Source organism: Penaeus monodon, chromosome 12 (genome assembly GCF_015228065.2).
Source record: "Penaeus monodon isolate SGIC_2016 chromosome 12, NSTDA_Pmon_1, whole genome shotgun sequence".
NCBI classification, from domain to species: domain Eukaryota; kingdom Metazoa; phylum Arthropoda; class Malacostraca; order Decapoda; family Penaeidae; genus Penaeus; species Penaeus monodon.
The window spans coordinates 35,148,422-35,155,921 of NC_051397.1; the positions used below are offsets into that span (position 1 = coordinate 35,148,422).

The 7,500-nt window shown below is 37.4% G+C and overlaps 1 protein-coding gene across 1 annotated transcript in view; it reads left to right on the top strand.

The window, feature by feature from the left end:
* The window catches only part of LOC119579402 (nephrin-like), a 59,132-nt gene that overhangs the window by 44,957 nt on the left and 6,675 nt on the right, over nucleotides 1–7,500 (top strand). The gene's annotated exons all lie outside the window — the stretch shown is intronic.

The window sequence follows — 7,500 nt, forward strand, 5'->3', positions numbered from 1 at the left end:
GTGTGTGTGTGTGTGTGTGTGTGTGTGTGTGTGTGTGCGTGCGTGTGTGTGTAGTTTATTCATATCATTCTTACTCGTTTCTCCTCCTTTCCATATTTATTTTTGCTTCAATGACCCTCCTTTCTGCAGTATCCCTTTCTTGTTCCCTTCCTCCCTTCGAAATTCAAAGGAAAAGTTGGGAATTATATTTGGTAATATTCACTTGATTGCACAAGTCTGGACGTCTGCGTGCACTCCGGATAAATGCAATATGCAACTTCCCAAGATATCGAAGATGGCAGACATAAAAAAAAATAGTTTCCCAAAGAAATATTACCTTGCCTCTATTTCCTCAATCTAAATTCATAAATAATGAAGCCATTATTGTAAGAGTAAAGCATTATTCGTGAGCTCTTGCTATTGCTATCAAAAATACAGCCAAAATGTATATATACGAGTGCCTTTACGCTTATATATGCATACTTTCACATCCCCCGAGAGAGGATATACACAATTTCCACACTATTAACCATCAAGATTCTAAATTTAACAGATAGAATCTTACTGGACAGATATAATGCGCCTTATTTTCCTTGGCCAGAGCGCCGGCAGGTCTGTATGTCTGACGTCCGAACGAAAGTGACCGTCGCGTCACGCGTACATACGTCTCTCTCTCTCTCTCTCTCTCTCTCTCTCTCTCTCTCTCTCTCTCTCTCTCTCTCTCTCTCTCTCTCTCTCTCTCTCTTACTCTCTCTTTCTCTCTCTTTCTCTCTCTCTCTCTCTCTCTCTCTCTCTCTCTCTCTCTCTCTCTCTCTCTCTCTCTCTTCTCTCTCTCTCTCCTCTCATCGTTTTCTTATTCGATGTCTTGTTTTCTTTTTATCTGCTAGCTTTCACACGGAATTCCTTTTTTCTCTATTTTTTTTTTTTTTTTTTTTTGTCTTGTTTTATCATTAATATGGTTATGATTATTAATATGACTATTGTTATTTTTATTATTATTATTGTTATTATTATCATTATTATCATTATTATTATCATTATTATTATTATTATTGTCCTTATTTTTATTACCATTATTATTATCGTTATTATCGTTATTATCGTTATTAATGTAATTGTTATCATCATCATTATCATCATTATTAGCATTATCATTGTTGTTATTATTATTATCTTTTTTATTATCGTTATTATCGTCATTATTATAATTGTTATCATCGTCACTATTACCATCAGCATTAGCAGTTATAATATCAAAAATATTTTCATTATTATCATTTTATCCTTTTCTCGGAATTCAGCCGAAACTACGGATTGTCTTGCATATTTTATCATTAATATCAATTCAATTATTGTTTTTCTTCTTTGATGTTGTTTTCATATATATTTTTTTTTATTATACGATCTTATTTCTGACGAATCAGTGTGCTGGTGTTATATTTCGTTTTCTTTAAGCATTGTTGGAATATTATATTATTTTTAATATCCCCTCTCAATTTATTCATTGTGTATCCCGTTTTCTATTGAGGATTTACTTACTGTATATCCCGTTTTCTGTCGAGGATTTACTCACTGTGTATTCCGTTTTCTATTGTGGATACATATACCGTATTCTCGAATTGTTGTTCGTTTTATTAGTATACCTTTCTCTCTGAATTCTTTTATCGTATTCTGTGGTATGTGGTGCTATTGAAGGGGCCTTGTTTTATTGTTTATTTAAGCCTCGGTTGCTATATTCTCTTGCAAAGAGAAGCAACTTGCAACCCTGTGAAATGTGGAGATAAAATTGTTTCTAGTATATATGCACATATATGCATACATATATCTATATACATATATATTTATACACATGTATATGTAAACACACATATATACTTACGCAACACACACACACACACACACACACACATATACACACACACACACACACACACACATACACACACACACACACACACACACACACACACACACACACACACACACACATATATATATATATATATATATATATATATATATTCTTCTTCTTCTTCTTCTTCTTCTTCTTCTTCTTCTTCTTCTTCTTCTTCTTCTTCCTCCTCCTCCTCCTCCTCCTCTTTCATCTATCTGTTTCTATATTCATACACGCAAGGGTTAATTTAGAAACACAACAAACATACAACCTGACTGACAGTACGAGGCCCGTACTTACACTTCGAGTTATTGTTGTCATTATTATCATTGTTGCTGTTGTTGTTGTTTTCATTAATGTTGGTGTTAAGGGGGTTATATACTGTTGTTATCGTTGTTCTTCTTATTATTATTGTTGTTGTTGTTTTGTTGTTGTTACTGTTATTATCATTATTATTTCATCATTATCTATCATTATTATTATTATTAGTATCATTATTATTATTATCATATTATTATTTATTATTATTATTATTATTATTATTATTATTATTATTATTATTATTATTATTATCATTATTATTTTATCATTTTATTATTATTATTATATTATTATTTTTATTATTATTTTATTATTATTATCATCATCATCATCATCATCATCATCATCATCATCATCATCATCATCATCATCATCATCATCATCATCATCATCATCATCATCGGGATTATTATTACCATTAACATTATTAACCTAATTCTTCTCTTTATTATCATTACCATCTTTTAATCATGATAGACTGGCTCAGGCGGTTTATCTCGAACTTTTCGTTTGATGATGATAATGTGAGTGTCCATACGTATATAGAAATAATGTCCCCAATTCACACATATCTCAGAAGCCTCCCTGAACCGTGTCGACAGTGCATTTAAAGCGGGATCCTTGGCGAGTGTACAAAGAAAAGCATTCGTCACTATGTAAACAAGGTAGGATCCTCTCTCGCAGCTCTTGTTTATTCGGACAGCATGACGAAAGGTTCTGTCATCTTCTTGTCGTGACTTATGATATCTCTCTCTCTCTTCCCTTATCACTTGGTCGATGGAAGCGCAACGGATTCTGCAAAATGGCTTTGAGAGAGCACCTTTTTTTTTCTTTTCTTTTTCTTTTTTGAGGGGTGTCAGTGATAGCTCGTTGTGTTTTACAAAGAGATACAGGGTGTTGTTTACAAGAGCCCCTGCGTTGAGATGTTTACAGTGTTGTTTACATAAGCTTTTGTGTTGTTTACAAGTAGAAATAAAGGTTTACAAGAACCTGTGCGTTGAAATGTTTACAAGTAGGTAAAGAATATTGTTAACCAAAGTCTCGGCGTTGAAATGTTTACAAACAGATACACAATGTTCTTTATAAAAGCTTACGATTTGAAACGTTTTACAGATAGATACAAAATGTTTACATGGCACTCTGTGTTCAGGCATTTTACAACCAGATATAGAATATAGCTGAGAAGAGCCTGCATACTGAAGCATTTTGCAAGTAGACACAAAATGCTGTTTCTTCATGTCTCGGCCAAGGACTGGGAAAGAGAATTGTAAATAACAAATACAGTAGCTTCAATATTTAAGACTTTCCCTCTCTATTACGAGCCAGATTTGGAATCTTGTTCATATAAACGTATATTTTAATATGTGTGATGTGATGACAGGCTAAAATGTGAACAAATAAATACATATATAAGGAAACAAGATAGGAAGATGAATGATAAATAGATATGTTTGTGTCTAAAGATCGATAGTTATGTATATTTCAATAAGTGAATAACATGTGGAGATCTCTCTGTCTGTCTGTCTGTCTGCTTGACTGGCTGTCTGTATGTCTGTTTGTCTCTCTCTCTCTCTCTCTCTCTCTCTCTCTCTCTCTCTCTCTCTCTCTCTCTCTCTCTCTCTCTCTCTCTCTCTCTCTCTCTCTCTCTCTCTCTCTCTCTCTCTCTCTCTCTTCCTCTCTTTGCCACCTTCCTTCCCTATCTTTCTCTCTCCCTTGATCTAAATAAAAAGTAAGTTGGATTTCCTCTTCCTCGCATCTCTCTCGTTCCTACAGCACTGAATTTTATTTTCACTCGACTGTGTTTTCCAATTCCTCATTCATATTTACATTCTCTCGCTTTTATTTCGTTTCCGCCGTGCAGTTTTAATCGTTTAGTGGTGATGTATGATTCTCTCTCTCTCTCTCTCTCTCTCTCTCTCTCTCTCTCTCTCTCTCTCTCTCTCTCTCTCTCTCTCTCTCTCTCTCTCTCTCTCTCTCTTTACATATTGATTCATCTGTCTATCTATCTATTTATCTACTTCCTTACCAAGTTTTCTTCGTAATTTGTCTTTATTGATTGATTGTGTGTGTGTGTGTGTGTGTGTGTGTGTGTGTGTGTGTGTGTGTGTGTTGTGTGTGTGTTTGTGTGTGTGTGTATGTGTGTGGGGTGTGTGTGGTCGTGTGTTGTGTTGTTGTGTGTGGTCTGGTGTTTCTGTGTGTGTGTTTGCTGGTGTGTGAGTGTGAGTGTGTGTGGACCCTATTCGTATGCGTAAAGTGAGTATGCGTGTGTGTATATGTATGTACTTGTCTCCTCATATTTTTTCCAACCAAACTAATACTTCTTTTCTATCGAATTCCGCATACATTTACCCCGAGGAACTTGCTGTTTCGCTTTCAAGGCTTTCCCCGCAGGTAGATCGGGGGCCGCGTGCGCTATGGTCACTTATTTAATTATGAAAACAAATGACTGTGGAATTCCTGCGAGCTGCGCATTTTATCATGTCTCTCGTTGTCTCTCTTTTCTCTTTTTTCTGTCTCTCTCTCATCTTTTTGCCGATATTATTTAGTTTTTTTTATTGGTTGTGTGTGTTCTTATGGTTGGGTTTCCCGTGGCATGTTGGAGGGATATTTTGTTGTTGATGTTGTTGTTGTTGTTGTTCTTGGTGTTGATGATGTTGTTGTATTGTTGTTGTAAGGAGGAGTAGGAGTAGTAGTAGTAAAAGTGAGACAGGCAGTAGTAGTAGTAACAGCAGTAATTGTAATAGTAGTAATATTAAGAGTAACAGTAGCAGTAGTAATAGTAATAGTGAGAGAGGTAGTAGTAGTAGTAACAACGGTAGTTGTCATAGTAGTAACAGTAAGAGTAGCAGTAGTAATAGAAGCAGAACTGTTGTTTTGCTGTGGCTGTCCATACCGTTACCATTCATTTATCATTTATTGTAGTCACCCTATAGCGTTACTACGAAAAACTCTATTACCATCAGTTTTATCAAAATCGCATCATCCCACATCACACAGCGATCACCATTGCAGCCTCACTCAACCGTCCTTAGCATTCAATCGCATTTACAGGCCCTTCTTGCTACAACTGCCATCACCATTAAAAAGAGCCACGCTTTCGTCATCACCATTCTTTCGTTTATAATGGCTTACGTGTAGAGTGGTTAGTAATGTTGACGGCTTCTGTACCACACACGCCGCAAAGGTGGGACGGGGAGGGGGGGAGAGCTCTCATTAAGGTATGTAATATTCACAAGGAGGGATCGAGACAAGGGAGAAAGAGAGAGGTGGGGAGGGAGAGGGGAGGGGGAGAGAGGGAGGGAGAAAGGGAGGGGAGACGGGGGAGAGAGGAGAGAGGAGAGGGAGTGTGAAAGGGAGAGAGAAAAGGAGGGAGAAAGGGAGGGGGAGAAGGAAGAAAGGGGGGAGAGGGGAGAGAGGAGCGGGAGGGAGAAAGCAGAGCAGGAGAAGTAAGGCAGGGAGAGGGATGGACAGAGAAAGAGAAAGCACAAAAGAGACAGACAGACAAACAGACAGACAGACAGAGTATGAAAGAACCTGATAAAAAGAAAGAAAGTGACAATGGAAGAGAGACTGAGACAGACAAAAAAGACAAACAGAGAGGGAGAGAGAGAAAAGCAAACAGACAGACAGACAGACAGACAGACAGACAAACCCCCCTTCCTGTGTTCCTTTGTTGTACTGGTTCCCCGTGCCCTGTAATTGACGCGTACATGGAATTCCGAAGTAAGTTTCCGTTGTAGGCAGAACATTTTTTTTCTTTTGTGTAATTGCAATTGTTTTTGTTCGTTTGTTTCCTCTTGGTCTCCGTTTTTTTTGGGGGGGGGGGGGTTGTTTGTGTGTATGGGGTGTGTGGGGTTGTGTGTGTGCTGTGTGTGTGTGTGTGTGTGTGTGTGTGTGTGTGTGTGTGTGTGATTATTTGAGCGCGTGTGTATATCTGTTTGTTTCTCTGTGTGTGTTTGCGTGTAATTGTATACGGTTCATTACACATTAAAATTAGATGGTCAAGTGCATGTGTATATATATATATATATATATATATATATATATATATATATATATATATATATATGTGTGTGTGTGTGTGTGTGTGTGTGTGTTGTGTGTGTGTGTGTGTGTGTGTGTGTGTGTGTGTGTGTACATATTTATATTTTTTTTCCTTTTTTCTACTTTAGATATATAAATAGATAAAATGAAAGCATATAATATTTGGAAACTTCCAGCGATATTTCTAAGAAGCGAACCAGTTTACAAGCGACTAAATTGGAACGAAATAACTCAAAGCCAAACGTCGGCGAAGCAACGGAAGAGAAGAAAGAGAGAACTAGGATAAAGGAGACAAGGAGAAGAGAATGTGAATAAGTATAAAAGGAGACAAATTAGGTCGATAAATGGCAAATCTTTAACGGCTCAGAGACGGTTCCACGACCTGGCTACGTTGTCAAGTCAGGCCAAGTCAGGTCAAGTCAGGTAAAGCAAAGTGAGACAAATGAAAAGAGAGGAATGGAAAGTAAAGTCAACTCAAGTAAGGAAAAGAAAAGACAGTTCAACTCAAGCCATGATAAAGCAATATATACTTAGTCATGTAAAGCAAAATAAAATCAAGCAAAGTCAAGTCAACCTAACCCAAGTCAGGTCAAGTCAAATCAAGTCAAGTCAAGTCAAGTCAAGCTAAATCAAGCCAAGTCAAGCCAACCAAAGCACAAATCAATAAAATCAACGCAAATCAAACCAGATCAAAGCCAAGCCAAGCAAAATAAAGTCGAAAGTAAAGCAAAACTTCCCCACACGACTCGCTCGAAGTCCCCCAGGATGTACTTACAGACCCTGGAGTTATGCATTGTTAAGACTCGGTTGCAATGTTGACAGCTTTGCCACCGCGGTTGGTTTCAGGGACGTAACCGCTCGTAGTACGCATTCAGGTGAGTCTCCCGTGTGTGCGTGCCTTGCGTGAGTGCGTGCGTGCGTGCGTGGGTGCGTGTTCAGAGGGTGTGTCCGGGTAAATGTGCGTGTGTGGGTATTATAGAATGATAAAGCAGTTTTATGATGAAGGGAGGTGGGTGGGAGGGGGCAGAAAGATAGAAAAGAGAGAGAGAGAGAGAGAGAGAGAGAGAGAGAGAGAGAGAGAGAGTGCGTGTCTGTATGTGTGTATATGTGTGTGTGTCTGTGTGCATGTGTTTGTGTTTGTGTGTGTGTGTGTATATGTGTGTGTGTGTCTGCGTGCATGTATGTGTGTGTGTATGTATATATATATATATATATATATATATATATATATATATATATATATATATATATATATATAGATA